A 20,479-nucleotide genomic window follows, 5' to 3' on the forward strand; every position below is an offset into this window, starting at 1 on the left:
ACCAGATGAGACTGTCGTTTAGAAAAGATGACACTGACAAAACCATGGAGGCTAGTTTGGAGACATTTGTTATTTTCTGTTAAAAGAGAACAATTAGGAGGCTACAGTAGTGGTCATCCGAGGTAAGTAATTATACTTACGTTATCCATAGTATTTGGCTCACTGAAAAGTATTTTAATTTGGGGATTCACTGGCAGAAACTGAGAATTTCTTTTTGCAGAGCATGTTAGATGGCTCTTTTGACTCTCTAAATGGTAGACCTTTCGCTAACGTGGTTTTTTTTTATGGTAATCACATTTATGGCTGAAGCATTTCTGTAACTATATGCAGCTTATTTCACCTGAGAAATTTTTAAAAAAACATCCTTGTTGGAGTATAATTACTTTACAATGTTGTGTTAGTTGCTGCTGTATAACAAAGTGAATCAGCTATACGTATACATATATCCCCACATCCCCTCCCTCTTGCGTCTCCCTCCCATCTTCCCTATCCCATGCCTCTAGGTGGTCACAAAGCACCGAACTGATCTCCCTGTGCTATGCGGCTGCTTCCCACTAGCCATCTATTTTACATTTTGTAGTGTCTATATGTCCATGCCACTCTCGTCACCTGAGAAATGTTTTTGCTAAGATACAATGTTCTTATATGTGATGCCAGAATTGAGTCTGAGCCTACAGTTTTTATTGCATTTATATGAAGCGATGTTATGTTGGGAGTTAGGCACATGAATTCTTACCATAAAGAATTGAACAATCCAGTTTTATAATTGCTTCAGGATCATCGATTGCCTATTTTGTCTCTGTTCAAAGTACCCAAAGGAAATCTTCCTACGGCCATTGAAGATATAGGAGTCTGCAGATGGAGACCATAACTATATAGTGTTGGCTGTGTATTGAATATACAACTAGTGAAAACTGATTCAAGGAAGGGAGCCAGGATTACAGTTGGATGCTTGATTGGAAGGGCTGATATAACAAAGAGGCCAATCTATAAAAGACTATTTTACATAGTAAAGAGGTGGCATTTTTTAAAAAAGTATTTACTGCCTTGAAATATTCTAAATATACACAACACAAATGCCAATAGGATCATAGCCCTTTATATGTCAACTTTATTTAATATCTCTAATACCAGCCCCCATCCCACATCGTCATATTTTCAGAATTTTTTTCTTACAAACTACGTCACAACACCAGTCCCAGATTGTTTTCTTGTTTGTTGATAAAAATTGAAGACACCAGGAAGCTTTACTTAAATATTGGGGTTTTTCTTTTTCTTTTTATTTATTTATTTGGCTGCACTGGGTTAGTTGCCACATGCGGGATCTTTAGTTGCAGCATGTGGGATCTAGTTCCCTGACCAGGGGTCAAACCTGGGCCTGCTGCATTGGGAGCATGGAGTCTTAGCCACTGGACCATCAGGGAAGTCCCAGGATTTTCCTTTTTCAATTATAACAGGATTTAGCTTTTTTAGTGTTTCTTGTCGCATAAAATAGCCATCAGTTAACTAGAAAATGCCATGATTGATTCTTGAAATTAGGGACAGAGGTTTTAATTTTAGGGTTAATTGGAAACTTTTGGAAACAAAAGTAAACTCCCAAAATCAAACCAAAAATTTTAACTTCCTTGGAGCTTGTAGTATATATCACTGAACTGACGTGTTATAAAGTTTTGTGAATGCTCTGAGCATGCGAATAAAGAGATACAGTCCCAAAAGAAAATTGGCCAAATTAAGCAGGATGCTTCCATAGTTGGCACAATTTCAGCAGCTCCAAAAATATCTTCCCGTCTCTAGAATGTACTCCATACTTAAAATCCCACTACACATGACACGATTTTTTATTTCATAGTAGAATTTGAAAAAACAAGGTTGAAAACATAAATCTTCCTAATAGAGTTTACATTTTAATTAAATTTTTATTAAAGTAAAAATTACTGATAGCTGTGCTTTTCCTGGAAGACCACTGTGATAAGAGAAGAGTCCTGATATCCTGAATGGGAGGATACCTTTTTGGAGAGAAAGGAAGGGAATAGAAAAGGAGACATATTGGTCACAGTTCCATTTTACCTTTACCCATTGTACTTAACAACAAGCATAAAATCTAAATTTCAACTGAAAATGAACTAAGATGATTTGCTGAAAACTTCAAACAATACAAAAGTGTATAAAGTGCAATGCTTACCCTCTATTGAGGATCGCCAGTTTCTTAGACCTCTCTCCAGAAGCAACTTGTTAGGAAATGTTGAAGTTTATTTCCCCAGAAATACTCGAATATACAAACATATATGCATATATGATATACTAGTATACATAGAGTGTATACATATGTGTGCATTGTGTGTGTGTGTCTTTATTCTCTTTAGTTACCTAAATGAAAATAGAAAATGCCTTACTTCTCCTAACAATGTGTCTTCAAGATTACTCCTTATCAGCCTACACAGACAAGCTCATTCTCTTTAGTATCTGCAAAGCTAGGGTTTCTCAATCTTGGCACTATGGATATTTGGGGCCAGATAGTTCTTTGATGTGGAGGCCGGTCATGTGAATTGTAGGATGTTAGCAGCATCTCTGGCCTAAACACACTAGTGACAGTAGCACCTTCCCAGTCATAAAACCCAAAACTATCTCCAGAAATTGCCAAATGTTCCTTGATGTGCAAAATTGCCCTTGGTTGAGAAATGTGGCTTTAGGGGCCCCTATTCTATAAATATGTACTCCCTTTTGATAAATATTTAGGTTGTTCTCAAGTTTTGAAATCACACAAAAAATGCTGCACTGAGCATTCCAAATTCACCGTCTCTGAGTACATGTATAAACCTATCTGTAGCATAAATTCCTAGATGAATTCACGTGTCAAAGAGGATGGGTAATTTACATTTTTATGGATATTGCCAAATTGCCCTTCTTTTATACCTATTTTGCCTTAGAACTACTCTGTCAGAATTACTTGCTGATCTCTGGGTAGGGAAGAGGATGCTCAATAAATGTTTATATCAGATATTCAAAAGCTCTAAAGCAATGATAGCAGCAGTCAATTGCATTGACCAAGGCTATGCTGGAGAAGAAGATGACATGTCAAATGTTTACAGGAGCCTGGGAGAGGAGGAAAGGCAGCCAATTAAGAGAGGATGAGAAAGCAAACATTTATCGCATGTCTTCTATGTGCAGGTGCTGTAATACGCACTTTACGTATGTTACCTCTAGGGTGTTAGGAATTATCATTATGGCCCCTGCAGGGATTGGCTTGGGTCTCTGGGAGTGAACCTAAACCAGGTGAGCAGGCTTAAGTACTAAACACTGCCAACATCAGTGCAAGTGCTGTGTCCCTTGTGCAGAGATAAGAACCAACTTCTCAACAGCCTGATGATAGACTGTTTCATAGCAGGTATATTTCATTGAAATAGTCCATTCCTCCAGCCCTTCCAAGAGTCCTATGATAGATGCTTATGTCATATTTTAATCCCCAAATCACAAACTAGTGGCTAAAATGTTGGATTGGCCCACAGACATGGTTTGGTTGTCTCCTACGTTGTTATGCAAAAATTGAGCCAACATTTAAAAATCAAGAGATGTTACAGAAAATCTTGAATTCTGGTTTTTCTTTTTAAAGGGTAGAAACCTCCAACAGTGGGTAGGCATTCCCCCTGGCAACAACAGGCATTAGATGAATGAGTAGCAGATGCCTCTTAAGACAGGACATTTGCTCTCCAGTTTATCCTAGTCTCCACCACTCCCTAATGCCTCCTTGACATAAAGGTATAGGCTCAGCTGTTATTGAAACAATAACCCTGATATATATCTTCCAGTTGAGAAGCTCCTTGTTGTAAACATTCTTTAAATCACAGTGAAAGGAAAGTTAGAAGGGAGACACAAGCAACGAGAAAAATAGTAAAGAAGATAAGCCCAGATCAATGGTTCTCAAATCTGTCCGCACATTAGAATCATATTAAAAGGCTGTTAAAAATTATGCATGCCTGAATCTCACCTCCTCACCTTCATTGATTTGAGAAGAATCCCAAGCATCAGTAGCTTTAAAAGGTATTCAAGTGATACTAATGTAGAGAAAATAGATACATATCTTAGTCCTAAATTAGGTCACTGGGTAACCTGGCACCTATAAGTACTTCAGTTTTGGATTACCTATCCCAAGCCAATCACTTTAACCACATTGCTTATACAGTTGTCACTTCGTAAACTAGTAAAGTTATATTCAAAGCAAAGCACACTTCAGGACATAATAGACACTAAGTAAACTTAAGTAATTTTTTACTCACCTTGAGCCTGTGTGGGTCACTGCTCCTATTTTCTCCCATTTTATCTGACTAACCCAGTCCATCTCATCTTCAGTGTACCATATTAATTCCTCTTTACTGTGCCCTTTCTTCCTCTCATCAACAATTCTGGTTTTCAAATGAAAAAACTGGATCTTAGAGAGCTCAGTCAACTTAGTGAAGATTATTCTCCTGGTAAAGGGCAGACTTAAGACTCAACTCGCCTTTTTCTGATTCCAAAAATCCATGCTCTTTCCAACCATACAAATTTGTTCCCCAGTACTGTTACTGTTCCTCTTATTTTTGAAAGCCCTCTGAATGGAAATAAAGCCTTTTATTTCACAATGAGAAAAGAAGTTTGAAAGAAAATGCCTCTGGAGGGGATAAAGTAATAAAATAAAACCGCACTGATGTAGAAATGACTAATTGTAGATCCTTTCATGAGAATTATTACAACATTATTTTTCACTGGTTCAAGAGTTTTTACATGCTCATTGGAAAAATATTTGGAAAATAGATAAAAAATAGAGGGAAGACATTTACTAGAGAATTACCCCTCTTGAAAACCACTCTTAATATTTCAATGTGGTTTTTTTCTCATCCATTTATCTCAAAATTGAGATCAAATGATAGATATAATTTTCTCTCCCAATTCATCACCTGGTATTGTGTACTGACTATTTCACCAGTTCACTGAAAAGTCTTTGAAAGATTTCTAATGGTTGCAAAATATCTTGTGGTGAGGAGCCACTATAATTTATTTAACCAGTTTTAAGCAGAGAATGCTAGAGATGGATTTTGAAAGATGTGAGGGTATTTTATAAATGGACAGGGGAACACAGGGGCTTGTATGCTAGCTTTATGTCAATATGCATTGACCTGGTTTGCTTCCCAAGAACCACAGCCGTGACTGCCCTGTGCTCAGGGTTGATTATTTGACTTGGATTTGAACTGAATCCAACCTGGAGAGTTTAGATTATGATGGTCTTTCAAGGGAGAAAGGTCAACCTTAAAATAGAGAAAAAGGGAGGAAACAGAGTAAAGGGGGATTATTTTATTAAGTTGGAAATGCGTAGGTGTTTTCCTTTACTTTGAAAACAACTCTAAGAAGACAGCACTTTTTAATGAGGCACACATTGAGAAACAGAAAATGAATCTGGCATTTGAATATCTTACTTTTTTTAAAAGAATTTCTTTCTCTTTTTTAAATTAATTAAATTTATTGGCTACATTGGTTCTTCGTTGCTGTGTGTGGGCTTTCTCTAGTTGTGGCAAGCGGGGGCTACTCCACCTTGAGGTGCGCGGGCTTCTCACTGCAGCGGCTTCTCTTGTTGCGGAGCATGGGCTCTAGGCGCGTGGGCTTCAGTAACTGTGGCACACGGGCTCAGTAGTTGTGGCTTGCAGGCTCTAGAGTGCAGGCTCAGTAGTTGTGGTGCACGGGCTTAGCTGCTCCTTGACATGTGGGATCTTCCCAGGCCAGGGCTTGAACCCGTGTCTCCTGTGTTGGCAGGCAGATTCTTAGCAACTGCGCCAACAGGGAAGCCTCTGAAAATCTTACTTGTTTGAATATCTTACTTGTTAAACTAGCACTGTCACTAATTGATTATGAGATTTTAAACTTTAACATTTAAGCATTATTCATTGGATATATATACTGTGCATAACATTAGACATTTAGGATATAATGATGGCCAAGAGAGACACATAATTCATCTTCTGGTTGACTTGGAAGATAAAATAACATTATTATGTAACGTGACTTTCTCATTTATAAAATAAAGGGATTTCTGTAGCCTCTTTCAGTAATAAACTATTATTTTCTCACCTCATTCATTAATTTAAGAAACATTTATGAAATGACAGCTGTGTTGCATGCATTTTGCTAGTTGTTGCTGATGCAAATTTACTTGCTCTTAAGGAACACACTATGCAGTGAAAGTAGGTAATAGCAGCATAATTTACAATAAAGTGCAATGGCTTGCCATTATGGAAGTATGCACTGGGTGATTCGGGTCACACACCGGAAGTATCTGTTTTTCTGAGAGAGAATGGAAAGCCTGGGACAGTGTAGAAAAGGGGAAGAAAATGAGTTTTTATAACACAGGAGAGAAAGCATTCGTGCAGAGAATCTGGGAAGGGAAGTGTAGCATATACAGCACCACAAGAGTATGAGAGGACAGTCTACACTCAGAAAATGATTGAAATATAAGGTGTGTTTATTAATCTATCCATTCTACAAACATTTATCGCACATATAGAGTGCTGGGGTACCGTGCTGAGCCAGGGGAATAAAATGACGCTCAACAGCAATGTGGGTCCCGACTTCAGAGGGCTTCAAGCTGATTGGTGGAGACACAATATACACATAATCACACAGGTAAATATATAATTACAAGTAGTTACAAGGGCTATGAGGGAAAATCCTCAGAGCCACCCCAGTAGGCTTAAGAAGTTTAAGAATCATCTTATGAGGGGGGTGCAAAACATTCAAATAGAAATAATATGTTTTCTATTTGAAAACATTCAAATAGAAATAATATGTCCAAAATATCTCTTAAAGAAGGTTGGACGTGGTGATTTGGTGGGATGTATAGTGTCATGTGGCTGAAGTATGCAGGACAAGGGGATTTGTTCATGGTGAATTTGAAGCAGAGACTTAGGCCAAGTCCCAAGGGTCATCTTGGGCCACGATGATAGGTACTTACTGAAGTCTTTGATAATGATTTACCTTTAATAATGTGGTCTTCAAGTCCTATATTATCTGGTCTCTACCTAGTCCCCACGTTTCTTCTTTGACTGTGTTTCTCCTCCTAAGTGAACCTCTGGAAATTTCTACCAGTTATTTCCTTTGTAGGAACTGCTTTCCCCCAATTCCCATGGTTATCATGATACTCCCAGCCTCAGCTCACACTCCCAGCCTCATCACATATGCTGACTTCTGGTGACTGGTTTTAGGAAACCACACAATCCAGGACAGACCAATCTAAGTACCCCTCTCTTCAAACCAAAGTATATGGGTCAAGGGTGTTTTCAATAAGTTTGTTCCTGAATCACTATTCTTTATTTAAAATTTCAAAGGATATGTGATAACTCACATATCCTTTGATATGTAACTCACCATGAGTTACACAAAGTGCTAGTTATACCATTAAAAAAATTTTTTTTTACTAATAGCTTGAGCAGAGAAACAGTACAGGATCTTCTGAGCCTTCATAATTGTGTCTGGAGTGTACCTGGAACAAACGGTATTTGCTGTAGACAAAAATGTCCAAGAGAAAAATATCACCCACATCCACACCACACTGCATATTTATGGATTAGCCTAAAGGAGGGTGGAAAAGATCTGACATCTGTAAGTAAAAAATAATTTATCAGGGAATCTCTGGACCCAGGAGCAGGCAAAGGAAGTATGAATTCCATGGGTCAGGTTTGCACTCTGACATCTCTGGGAATAGCCTTGAGGAGTCTCTACATACTGGGGTCACCAATACCGATGACCTTGGCATTTTTCAGTAAACTGTCTCAGTCAAGTTCACTGTTAAACCTCAAGAAAAGAAGAGAGAGAAAATTTTTTTCCTCTTCACTTAATGAAAAGAGGCACAGGCCCATACCAGCACTTTACAGCAAAAGAGGGCATAGAAGACTCAGGAATTTTAGTAATTCAAGCACCAGTAACTTGCAAAACACATACATCATCCCATTAATGGAGATTATATTTCCTGGGGTGTTTGGGGTTCTCTGATGGAGCGGTCATTCTAGAAGGAAACAAAAGCTTCTTATAAAGCATGTCTAGAGAAAATTTCTCCTCTAAGAAGGCTGTTTTCTCAAACCAAGTGTGAAGAGGACGTATACTTGGCTATCCCAAATACAGAGTAGAAAGGGGACAGATGTTATAGTCAGACCACTTTCACACTTCCTAAGAAGTGGGATTTGCCATCTGTAATGCTGTCTTAAGGTGTATGCTTCTAAAGGGAGATTTTGAATTATTACTCCATGAATGAATGAAATGCTAACTTGGAGGGGATGATGAGGAGAGATGTTAAACAGGTATAGCACATAAAAAGCTCCAAATGAGTGTGTGGTTAATTAAGTTTAGTAAAATTGTGTTAAACATGTGCAGGACTTTTCAGAGCCTTTAATAAATAAATTTATGTTGTGAATCTCAAAAAAAGTATAACCATAACATGATTTCCAAAGTTTACTTACCTAAGGAAAGCTTTTATTTTTCTACTCAGTTTCTTGAAGTTCTAATTCTGAAAATAATACCACTAAATACTAATTGAGCATTTAATATGTTCTAGGAACTGCTGTAATTGGTTTACGCAAATTATTTAATACTCATGACAAGTCTAAGATGTAGAATCTATTACTCCTCTCATTTTGCAGAGAGGAAAACTATGATTCTGCGTATTTAGCATCTTCCCCAAAGCACATTGCTTTTGTATGGAGATGCTTTGCTTTGAACCAAGGCAGTCTGACTCCAGAACTTTTGTTGTTAATCATCTGATCTTGCCACCCGTAGTTCCTTAGAATAGCATGAAGATAAGCTGGCAAAGAATATAGAACTCCCTAACAGTGCTTGCCCTCTATATGAATTGGTCTTTTATTACCTGGAGCTATGCTGTTTTAGAACATGTGATTTCCCTAAGAAATAGGGAAATAGGATTCATGACAATGAGTCATGTTTTAGAGGGATCCACCATTATTTCTACAAGGGAACTTACCAAACAATTTATTTTTAAAAGGCACCATCATAGAAAACCTTAGCCATACTTTCCTGTTGTCCCTTACCTGGGGAGGTGGGTGGGTGGGTTTGTAATTAATTCCTTTTGAAAATGAATCTTTGGGGACTATACACACTTTTACAACAACACAAAATCAAGAATACACCTGGATTCTTCCTAGGCTTTCCATCAATTTTAGATCACACTCTAGACAGGACAAGATTTGTCCTGAGATTCAGGAACTCTAGGAATTATTAAGTGGAATAAAAAGCATACTAGAATCTCCCCCAAAGCCTATCATTGACCTTTCCCTGATTCTATATTAAAGTCCCTGGCTTATAGATAGTTACAAACTTCCTGACTCAATTGGCACTTAGTCCTGGGAGACTAAGGTGTTCTTTGTGCTACCTGGTGGGGTTACTTGGTTTGTATATCTGTCCCTTGTGATGTTTTTAATTGTATGGCACTGTAACCATTGATATAACTCATCCTGAACTTGGAAGAAGGTGGTGGGAGAAATCTGGGGGGAGAAGATCTTCTTGAGAATATTATTGTTGAGGGAGATATAATGGGTTCAAGTTAAGATTTCTCTTCATTCTTTCACTATACCACACTCTAGTTTTAATATTGGTAAAATCCTGAGAAGCAGATGCAATTCTGTTACGATAAGAAAAAGTTAATTTGCTACTACATTGCCAGGTGAGGAAAGCGGGCCTAATTTTAATCAGACACCCCCTGATGATCTAATATTAGATTTGGCATGCATAAACACAGCAGGGATTTCTGTACTTTATGATGCTGGACTCGTGTGAAAGGAGGCATGAACTTAGATGAGCTTTTTCTGGACACCCCTCACCCAAACCTCCAAGATATATTGACATCTAAGAAAACACTTTGATTTAAAGATAGTTTTATATTTTACAAAGCAATTTTATGCATGATGACTTCATTGAATCTTCACAACACTCTATGATGGTCATTATTATTTCCCTATTTTGTGAATGAGGAAAGAGTATGAGAGAAGTTAAATAACTTGCCCAAGTCACAAGTTAATAAACAAATGAACTTCAGACTTCAGAATTAGGTCCCTGTCTGGCACTCCTTTTCCTATACCTTCCATTAACTGTCCCAAGTTCACCAACATTCAGAGAAGTACAAACAAGAAAGCATCGTTTAAACCAGTAGAGATTCCACACTGACTATTGAATGACCACATGTATTTTTTATTATATATTCAAATATGAAAGGAGATACGTGATTTGCTCTTCTCAAATTTGCCTGGTGGATTGAAAATCCAATATGGTTTGCTTGTAGCAGAGTTTGAAAAGTTTCAGACCTTTCTATCTAACATTTCTACTACAAGTAAGCCATATTTTGTTCAAATGGAAAAAAGAAAATTTACGTACCAAGTTGTTTATTGATATTTATTTTTAATGATGACACAAAGTAAATATTTCCCAAAGACTATAGTGACTTAATGATAGACAAAGCAATGGAATATTATACAACCATTAAAATAACACTTACGAGATGCTTTTAATAATATGGAAAATTCTTTTTATGAAGATAAGAAGAAAAGTAGAATATACAAGTGTATATATTTGGGAAATAAACATACAAAGGAAACAGAAGGAAATAACTGGAATCTCATCAGTATTGGGAATGAAGGAACTGTGAGTAATAACATATGTATTCTTTTTTCTGCTTCTATGCATTTTGAAGGTTTTCCAAAATGACCATTTTTTCTTTATAATTTAAAACCAAATTTTTAAAAGGTAAAAATTCATTTTAAAAAAATCAGGTGAAAACATTTGGTGCACTAGTATGATATTTTGGCTAGCATTTTGTCCTGAAATCAGGGAACCTGACTGTGTTCAATTTGTAGGTTATGCTAACTGATCTCTAAAGGACCTTTCTGCATCTCTTTCCTATGATTATCAGACCAGAATGACTATTTACCATCTTTTGGCTAACCACATTCAAGTCTTCCTTCCTAAGAGCACCTTGATGTCCTTTCGGGGCAACTCTTCATTGTATATAGTCAGGGTGTGAGGTAGGGCTGCTTTCCCATTCTTTCTCCTCCTCTAGGATACCCATATGCTGAGGCCTTGCATTTTGACCTAGTAGCTCTAGAAGGCAGTGTTAGGTAAAGATCATTTGATTTCCAGCTACTCAGACATTTCCTGCTATGGAACTACTGCTGTGTTTCCTCCTAATACTTTGGAGCTCTTCTGATGCCTGTTCACTTGTAAGCCTAGTTCTCCAGCCTTCTATCAGTTCTGTGACTTCCTTCTTATCATTCACTTCCATTGAATTGATCTAGAATCGGATTCCATTGCTTTGAATCCAGAATGCTGACTAATACCCACACTGACAACCATTCTACAGGGTGAGTATCAGCAAATACTTTCCTTCAGGTCCATAAAAGTTAGCAAGAAAACATTTCAGCATCCAAATAAAATTAAAATAAAGACTAACTGCCGTAACATAACACCTCACCCAGAAGGACCTAGTGAAAACACCACAGGCCACAATATATCAATTCAAAACTTTAAAATGTTCTAATGTCGTAAACACATTTTAGGCTTCCATATGATCTGAGAACTGATTCTCAGAGTAGCCATGAGTGGGTGGGCTCAGAGAGATCAAAATGTCATTTTCCAATTTGGAGCAGAAGGCTGCAGTACATTGCAGGGTTCTTGATTATCTTATGCTCCTAGATATGTTTTTTTTTTTTTTTGTCTGGTTGTTAACGCTGGCTGTTCTTCAAGAATTTTGTTGAGAAGGACATAGACTTTGGCCAGTTTAAGCTCAATGTTCTGAAGATAACCTGCTAATGCTCCAATTCCTATGTAATTAAAATATTACTGGAGTGGTGCATTGGATTTGTCATAACTCTCTCGTGACAGCAGAGCCAAGCAGAAGACCCGAGACTGTTTCCTACAGTCTTTTACATAATAACATTCCCCAGGATAGACACTCAGCTCCTTCAAGCAGCTTTAACTCGATGAGGCAAGCGTTCTCTTAGAGGGTCCAGAAACCAAAGCAGCTTTTAAAACAGGAAGCTGACACAATTGGCTTTGAGTTCTGTTCTAAAGAGACATTTTGTCAGCTTTGGTTCTATTTGCTTAGCTAGTGGGTTAACCAGGTTAAAAAGTTTGACTTGCAAATAGATTTCCTCAAAAGAATACAAACAAAGCCACCATCCCTTCAAAAATAGCAGAGAGGCAGGAGGCTCCTGGTTGTGATGGGGCCTGGAGAGCTTGCGTTTGTTTCCCCCTGTATAGATTATTAGTCTCGCTCCCTCCCTCCATCCCTCCTCCTCTCCCAGCTTACCTGGGGTGAGGAGGGCAGGAGGTGCTGCCAGGTCTCCTGAAGAGGTGAGAGCAGGAGGATGACACAGCATTTTTAGGACTCTGGAAAATCAAGAGCTTCTGCTTCCGTTTTAGATCTGAAGTAATGCCTTCTGTGTTTCCACTTATAATGCTGTCTAGTCCCAGACATAAAACCTTTCCTCCTAATTTCTTCCCAGCCATGCCAATTCTCTCCTCCAAAGCCTGAGTGGTGTTTCCTCATCCCTTTTGTCAGCTGAAGACTTTATTACTGAACTTCAGCGGTCTTAAGGTGAGCTCAACCTGCCTTTCTGCACCTTCCTTTGCCCTCAGCTGGCTAGTACTGCTTCAGGCACTAATTCTCTTCCCTGCCCTCATTCTCTTGCCTTCAGACACCCTTTTGCTTAGGTGCCCTTTCTGGTTCTACTCACTAAAGTTAAACCTTTCTCATGTCCTCTTTTTTTTTGCATCAATTCTTTGTTTTTACCCTCCTTCCTAGGGACCAGGTATTATAAGCACTGAAATACAACAGTGATGTAGAAACACATGGTCCCTGTTCTCAGAGCTTACCATTTAGTAGAGAAACAGAAAATGAATTACAGTGCATAGAGTAAGTGGTGGGTGAAGACGAGCGCTATGGGGATAATGTCATGGCTCCTCCCATTACACTGTTGGGATGGGTGAATGTCTTCCTTGATAAAGTAAGAGCTAAATGTGCAGGGAGATTAAGTAGGAGTCAGCTAGGTGAAGTAGGTAAGTCTAACAAACCAAGGAAACAGGTTTTTTTGTTCTTATTTTTGTCAATTTTGTAGTTAATGCATACATACCGTGAACTTTTTGGAAAACAGAAAATGATAAAGAAGGAAGGAAAACAATTATCTTAAGTCCTTATCCATCAGATATGAACCCTGAACATTATGGCACCTTTTCTTCTTATCTTGGGTGTGGGTGTGGTGAGGAATGAGGAAGTAATGAAGAAATGAGCTAGATTTTGTATTTTTCAAATTATTTACTGAATATACAATTATGAATACTGCTTTTTTTTTTCACTTAAAATTGTACTGTAAACTTTGTTTCGCTCCATTAAAGCTTTCAAAAACATCATTTAAATGGCTCATTTACTCTTTCTACATGAGTCCCTCCCGGTTCCTCTCCCTCCTGTGGTCACACCAGTAATCTCTCTTGTTCATGCCTCCAAACCGGACTCGCCTTCTTAGCACTCCCTGGGAATTGATAATATTGGTCACACTTGTAATCCCCATTGTTCGTGTGAATTTAGAATGGCACAGTGCCCCCAAAATGGTTAGATCAAAGGTGCCTAAACCTAGAGCGTTCCAGGCATCAATCCACTGCCTTTGGGACTCTCTTCTGTGTGTGGTCACTAAGTGTTTCTGACTAATCTATCAGTTGATGTTCCTTTAAAACATAAACAAGAATCCAAAGCCAACACACCTTGGCTAAATCTACTCCGAACCTTATTTTACTCCTTTCATTGGGCAACATCTCAGTCTGTCACACTGTGAATTATTGATTTTGTCAGTCATCATTTATCCTGGAACTTTCCCTTTAATTGGGGTTAGGGAAGGGGTTAGGACATCATGTGCCAGATATTGATAGCTTCCCTTGCTGAGATAGTTAATTCATAGGCAATTGCTCTGCAAATCCCTGCAAGGAAGTCACCATTATCACATCTGTATTTCCCCCTGTCATTATTATTATCACCATTGTCAATGTTATCATTATTATTGATACCGTTCACAGTATGCTCCCTATATGCCAGTCATTGTGCTTAGTGAGTTACTCATGTTATTGAAATTTCAAAATAACCACCTGAGATAAGTGGTATTTTCATACCTATTTCCAAGAATTAAGAAAAAAAATAGCTAGTAAATGGCTGGGCTAATGATTGAACCAGATTTATCTGATTCTGGAGTGTGGTGTGTGACCTTAGGAGAGAAGGAACATGAGAAGGGGTGTGTGTGTGTGTGAGGCAAGTGTGTGTGTGTTTGGCAGAGAGAAAAGGCAGAGAGAAGGAAACTGGGAGAAGCATAGTTAGAAAAGAGAAACACTGGAGAATATCGTCACATTCGGTGTATTTAAGAGAGCTCATTAGCCTTTATGTTTCTTACTTCACAAAGGCCATTAGGCAAAAGCCCAATGTCTGTGTTGGCACTGAGAACCCAAAGAATTCTATGGAAAAGGAAGATGTTATTCATTTGCACTCATGGATTCTATTTCTCCACACATATTACTATTATACTGGTTGCTCTCTTTTCTCTACTAAATACAAGTCTTTCTGATAGTTTTCCTTCCAGCCTCATTTAGTCCTGGAATCAAAGGGAAGTCCAAGTGCTGTATTTTAGGCTTAGATGGGTGATGATACAGCCAGTTGGCCAATGGATTTCTTGAGTTATAGTCACATACTTTTATTCCTATTCACTTTTCTGTTTTCTTTTACTTTTCCTCCACCTCCATCCTGGTACCAAATATAGAAAGGAAAACATACAGATATCTAATTTTAATCATACTTAAAATTTTCTATATGTTATGATGTGTTGATGTCTTAAAATACTTTTCTGGCTGGGAAGAGACTCCCCTTCAAGGGCTAGCCAATGCTTAGAGATAGCAAAAGGCCCAGCCTGGAGCTAACTTTGATATGCAAACTCACCAATCCAGAGCCAGACCTCCTCTATCTGATTCCTACAGCCCAGGAGGAATTATTCCTCTGCCTTAATCATCCCAAGGCCAAGTGCCAGGCAACTAGAGATCACCCCTCTAGCCCAAAGGCAGTCAAAACTATTCAATCTATCCAATCCTATTTACCCCTCCCTAACATGTCTTTCCTATGGAAATCCCAATAAAAGCCCTCTAACTATCCCCTGGTCCTGCTTCTGCTTCCTGAAACCTGATGTTCCTCCTGTAGCTCTTCAGTAAGTCATGCCTCACTAGAGGAACTTTGAGTAACATTAAATCTTTCTTTCAATGAACTGACCTCTCCAGGTCATCACTCAGTCACCTTAAAAATTAAAACCTGGGCACAGAAAATGTTTAAGGTATGATATTTGTGGCAGATGTATTCTAAGGTGCCCCCATGGTCTCCATCTCCTGGTGTGCATGTCCTTGTGGAATTGCATACCCTTGAGCATGAGCGGGACCTGTGACTTTCCTCTACCCAGTGGAATATGGCAAAGGTGATGGAATACCACTTTTATGATTATATTACATTATAAAAGTTTCCATCCTGCTGGGATGCTCATTCTTGAGACTCTTTTTGCTGGCTTGGTGAAGTAAGTGGCCATGGTGGAGAAGCCCTCATGGCAAAGAACTCTGGACAACCCCTAGTTGTTGAGGGCAGCCTCCAGCCCACAGCCAGCAAGAAGCTAGGGCCCTAAGTCCACCTCAAAGAAACAGATTCTGAGAACAACCTGAGTGAGTTTGGAAATGGAATCTTTTCATTTGAGTCTCCAGGTAAGAATGCAGCCCACTTGACATACCTTGAATGTAGTCTTGTGAGACTGTCAAGCAGAGGACTCTGCTAAGCCATTCTCAAGCTCTCACAGAAGCTATCAGATAATGCATGTGTGTTCTTTTAAGCTGCTAAATTTGTGGTAATTTTTATGTAGCAATAGATAACTAAAAAAGCATTTGAGGGCAATCTCATTTGTCTTCCTTCCCTTCCTGATTCCTTCTAACAGAAGTCACCAGTAACCTCCATATCACAAGTGTAGTGGATCCTATTAGTCTTTATATTACAGGTCCTGTCAATGACATTCCCACCTACATCTTTTGAAACTCTGAGATCATTTGAAGCTTTAAACCCTTTCAATGACTCCTTGTCATCTACAGAATGATTCTAAATTCCTTAGTCTCCCCATGGCTTCCCTGAAACATCTCCAACCTATTGCTATAGCTTTAATTCCTGCCTTCTTTGTCTTACACTTGACAGGTATATACTGCTTAACTTCTTGAAGTTAACCACATTTACTATTCCATTTCTTACTTTATTCATTTCACCCCTCTGTAAAAGCCTTCCCATATTTATTCTCTGAACTCTTATCTTATTTGTGTGTCATCTCTTCTCCTTTTCTGAATTTTAAGTATATTTAAGAGCTCTTCTTGTGTTGCTACAATGTGTTATGAATTCATCTTCCATTAGTTCTTATCATATTAATCGCCTATTTATATATAACTGCTTTTCACTATTGGACTAGAAGTACTTCTAGGGCAGAGCCTGTGTCTAATTTCCAGTGTCATGAGGAGCGCTTGGGGAATAGAAGTTGTTCACCTGGACTGAACTTTGGTTGACCAGATTGATAGCAGGTATAAGTACAGTAGTATTTGAGGTATGCTTAGCTCCTATAAAACGTTGAAACTTAGGATATTGCATAGAGAATTGGGAGAGATGGAAGTGAGGAGGAAGGGTACTATGGGAATCCATTGCTCCTAGCTGCCCCATTGGATTACTTTGCTGGAACCACTGTGGGTTTACACTTCTAGAGACTGCCTCTGAGGGTTTGGTCAAAGCAGCTAATTACTGGTTTTTAAATTCTTTCATATTCAAGCCCCAACGTTGTTCAAGTTTCTCCAGTTATTTTAGCCACGTTTTCAGAAAGTCTGGCTACTTCTTCTTCTTCTTTTTTTTTTTTTTGTTGCGGTACGTGGGCCTCTCACTGTTGTGGCCTCTCCTGTTGCGGAGCACAGGCTCCGGACGCTCAGGCTCAGCGGCCATGGCTCACAGGCCCAGCCCCTCCGCGGAATGTGGGATCTCCCTGGACCGAGACACGAACCTGTGTCCCCTGCATCGGCAGGTGGACTCTCAACCACTGCGCCACCAGGGAAGTTCTTGCTACTTCTTTTAAATATATCAACCTAATGTGTATGGAGCAGTGGTGGAGGCAGTGGGTGGAGAGGTATGTGTGAGGGAGACTGACAGGGAGAAGAATCAGATAAAGTCAAATGCATGCAGTCACACATGAATCCATCGTAACGTTCCTGTCTAGTCACAGCTTGCTTGCTCTGAGTTCACTTCTCTGAAATGTATGCTGGAATGAAATTTATAAGAAAAGTGAGGGGTACCAGGTGTGATTGGGGTTAGGCTAGGCATTGCAAAAGGTCCCTTACTGGTTGTCGACTGGAACAAGTCAAGGCCTAAATCTTCCCTTTCATTTATCTTTAACGCACATTGAGTTTACAGATAATTAGAGGGTATCTTGGTTGTTTTCCTTTGATGTTTTCCTAGCTCGTAGAAGACTGTGGTACACAAATAAAGAAAGCCAGGAACGAGAATTCTGCAGGTTCGCTTTCTTTGCTTTTGACCCAGCCCTGAAATACAGCTAAGGCTCAGTCTCTTAGAACTTCAGAGCTAAATCCTAGTGTCAGCTCTGGGATGAAAGTTACTCCCAATGAACTTTAGAAAAGGGAGAACCACAGCTGCCAGGCCACTATTCAAGTTAACCCATGGGATGACAATGAAAGAAATACAAGTTAATAAGGTAGAGCAAAACCAGATTCTACCATCTATTCTAAAACACTGTAACATTGGGGCTACATGGAAATCTGTATTGGGGGAAAAATGCTACATGCATTTGATTCAGGCAGATACATTTAGTATAGACAGATGTATTGAAGGATGTCAGATATGTTTGATGAAGCCAGATATATAAGAGCCGTCAGATGCATATGTATCTTCCTTTCACTTGAAAGGAAATAGCAAAAGGTGAAAGTAAATATACATATAAATGTGCGTGGTGACCAAGGAGACACCAACATTTAGACATTTACAGATGGGGAAAACTCAGCTTTTCAGTACTAAACCTTACAATCTACAAATAGTGGATCAAAGAGAAATGTACAAAACCACTTACAGAGATTAGTAAACATTAGCCAGATTGGGAGTTCTCACCCCTGTCTTTTTATGTTTTCATTGTAATGTCTTAGATTCCTCTTCTATGCTTCTCTACTAATATTAGTTGTAAATGTTTAATCCCTTAGTTTAGCTTAACTTATTGTTTTATTTTAAGAAATAACATTTTATAACTATTTACAAAATTAAAAATTTAATTTTTAAACACAACACCTATCTATTCTCATATTGAATCAGAAAACATTAAGAACAAGAGAAACAAAGAAAAAAACCTGTTGGGACCATGTTTTCATTCTAGTCTGTGTCCTTGTTCTTTCTTTGCTGAAGTGAAGATCTGATCAATTTTTCACACACCGTAAGTAATGCAGGGAGAATAAGGAGAAGTTAATTTATATGAACAAGCCCATGAATGAGTCATAGCCAATGTCTCCTGCTACCTCCACACCCCACTTTTAGTGCTGGGAATTGGAGGGAAGGAACAGCATAGAAAATTGACCCTTTAGAACCATATCAAACCAGGAATAACACTCTACAAAATAGTAATGTGACACTTTACAAACTAATAAATACTAAATCCATTTCTTACCCCCTTCTCTCTCATATTTCCCTGATGATGAGGACCACGACGTAGGCTGCCCTTACAGCAGAGCCAGGAGAGGCTGGCAGGAGTTTCTCTAAGTTAAGGAAATGTCTAGCAGAAATATAATTCCTTTTCTTATACAGCATGATATAAAAGTGTATATGAATAAAGATATATTTTATTGGAATTGAACATTGTAATTCTTCAGCATACGGCATGTGTGTTGTTATACTGGTAGCACTTGTCTATTAAACTATGAAGTTCCCATTATCATTCTAGCTTTTATAGTTCTTTGAAATAAAAGTTCCAAAATAATTTGGCTTTCAGAAGTAGCATGAGGGGGTTCGTAGGGGGAATAGAAGGTATTGATCTGTGATTTTCAGCTGTGGCTTTTTAGATGAATCTGTGGAGCTACTTACTAGTGCCAAGGTGGCAAGGTTGGAATCCCACCACCAGAGACACACCGGGACGGGGATCCAGCATCAGCGTTTTTCAAAGTTCCCCAGGTGATTCTCATGTGAGCCAGGTTGACAAACCCTGGAACAGGAGAACCAAGGGGGCAGAGTGTGATGGACTGCTAGCATTGCCAAAGAAAGTCCTTTCCTGTGGCAAAATGGACTGAGGGCGTGTGAGTTTAATTCCATTAACGGTTCAACTTATGCATCATTGCTGTGATTCTGTGCCGAGCACAATTTTCCATATAACGTGGCTCCTTGTGTTGGTCAAACTACTGAGCAACTTTGGGCTGATCGTGTTAACACCAGAGATTTGGTTTCTGAGACACTTAGGTATTTCATTATATCTGAATCAATGAAATGGCTTCCTAAATTAGCTCCTAGTCTCCTCTACGATTAATCTGCACAATTAGTTTCCCAAAACCTGCTTAGTTCAGAGACCCTGAAACTTTGGGTTTAAAGATTGTAGGACAGATAAAACCACAAAAATCCAGCTGAAGCATTGCACCATGTGACAAAGACCTTCTGGCTTTCTTTTGGAGCTATCCATTGGAAAAATTGTTATTAATTCTGTGAGCTAAATATTGTCTCAGTAGACATAATTTTGGACAACTCTTTTTACAGTTTGACTAATTTTGGTCAACGTTTTTGAAGGGATTGCTGGACGAGAAATTATTTCACACATTTTCAAAAGAAACTTTTGGGCTTCAAGTCATTTTGAGCTTGTATCACCATTCAGAATAAAGTGAAATAATCACGACTCTGAGCAAGTTTTGATGCTACGTTATCTATACATGTCACTTAGTCTCTTTGGGTATCCTCAGTGCAAAATAAGAGGGTAGGGTTATATTGAGATAGCTCTAGATTTATTTTAGTTCTAAAATAATGTACACCTATGCTACTATGGTCTTTTTAAAAAATAAAATTTATTTTATAACTGTTTTAGGTTTACAGAAAACTTGGGATGATAGTACAAAGAGCTCATGTGTTATTAACATCTTACAGACTATGGGAGGTGCTATAATTAATGAACAAATATCAATACATTGGTATTAACTAAAGCCAATAATTTATTCAGATTTCCTTAATTTTGACCTAATGCTCTTTTTCTGTTCCAGGAGTCCATCCAAGATAACACATTACATTTAGGAGTCACATCTCCTTCAGCTCCTCTTGGCTGTGACTTTTCTTAAACGTTCCTTGTTTTTTAATGATCTTGATAATTTAGAAGAGAGCTAGTCAAGTATTTTGTAA

General features: G+C 38.5%; 1 long non-coding RNA gene across 1 annotated transcript in view; it reads left to right on the forward strand.

Annotated features, from left to right (window-relative positions):
- Positions 1–2: 2 nt before the first annotated feature.
- Positions 3–20,479, forward strand: part of LOC132426046 (uncharacterized) — a 33,202-nt gene continuing 12,725 nt past the window's right edge. Inside the window, exons 1-2 of the long non-coding RNA XR_009519578.1 lie at positions 3–122; positions 6,530–6,648. This is a non-coding gene — a long non-coding RNA (uncharacterized lncRNA). The remainder of the gene's footprint in view (positions 123–6,529; positions 6,649–20,479) is intronic.

The sequence above is a fragment of the Delphinus delphis genome, chromosome 5 (assembly GCF_949987515.2).
Source record: "Delphinus delphis chromosome 5, mDelDel1.2, whole genome shotgun sequence".
NCBI classification, from domain to species: Eukaryota; Metazoa; Chordata; class Mammalia; order Artiodactyla; family Delphinidae; genus Delphinus; species Delphinus delphis.